The 973-nt window shown below is 39.4% G+C and overlaps 1 non-coding gene across 1 annotated transcript; it reads right to left on the minus strand.

The window, feature by feature from the left end:
• Positions 1 to 71: 71 nt before the first annotated feature.
• TRNAK-CUU (transfer RNA lysine (anticodon CUU)) lies at positions 72 to 144 on the minus strand. Its single transcript has one exon. It is a non-coding gene; the product is annotated as a tRNA-Lys (tRNA).
• Between the last annotated feature and the right edge of the window lie 829 nt (positions 145 to 973).

Raw genomic sequence — 973 nt, forward strand, 5'->3', positions numbered from 1 at the left:
ATAAGTTTTCTTTAACTATTTATACCTATTTTTATTTATTTATTTATTTGTTAGTTTTTAAGTAGGCTCTATGCCCAGTACGGGGCTTGAACTCATGACCCTGAGATCAAGAGCCTCACGCTCTACCGACTGAGCCAACCAGGCACTCCTGAACATAAATTTTCTTAACGAATTCTCACTGTGGTGTGAACGGAAGCCCATAAGGTTCAGGAATTTGTCAGTACTCCTAAAATACTGGTGGCACAACAGAAACGAGGTCCACACCAGTACACTTCCCACCACACCACACCTATAGCCAAACTCATAGGTTAAACGAGAGTTTACACCCGACCTGAGACACTATGCAGGACTAGGACTTGAAGGCATTTATAACACAAGCGCTGCCTAAAAATAACACAACTTACAACGTCTAGTATCTTTAATTCTCTCATTTGCCAAATTTAAAAACAGTCAAAATGCACGCTTTCTTTGATTACCCTTAATTGTGTTTTGATATATCAGTGTTTTCTTTTACAGATATATTCTCATTTTATAGTTTTCTCGTTGTGGTATCATCATAACTCATGCGCTCGTTTCAAATTAGTTAAGAAAGATGTCTACAGTCTACGATATCTACAGATTTCAAAAGCTGGAAAATACTTTTCATAATATTACATTTTCGACATTATAGGAAATCGCTGTTCCTGAAATAAAGCTCAACTTTAAGGCTGTTCCCTAGGGGAAAAAATAAAAGGAAAGTCGACACAAAAGAGAATGAACTTTCTTAAAAGAGCAACAAATGAACCCAACATTGCACAGAAAGCACGCTCGTTTCGTCCTGGTTTTCTTGCGCTTCGAGCAAGACGAACAGAACACATTAGACGGCTGTAGGAAAAGAGCGTTAGAACCATTTCATGATCTATGCCTGATTTTCCTGCTTGGCTGCCTCTGTCAGTGGAGGCCCTGGCAAGGCAGGTGCTCACATACACGGCTA

Source organism: Herpailurus yagouaroundi, unplaced genomic scaffold (genome assembly GCF_014898765.1).
Source record: "Herpailurus yagouaroundi ecotype Mexico unplaced genomic scaffold, PumYag 585, whole genome shotgun sequence".
Classification (NCBI taxonomy): domain Eukaryota; kingdom Metazoa; phylum Chordata; class Mammalia; order Carnivora; family Felidae; genus Herpailurus; species Herpailurus yagouaroundi.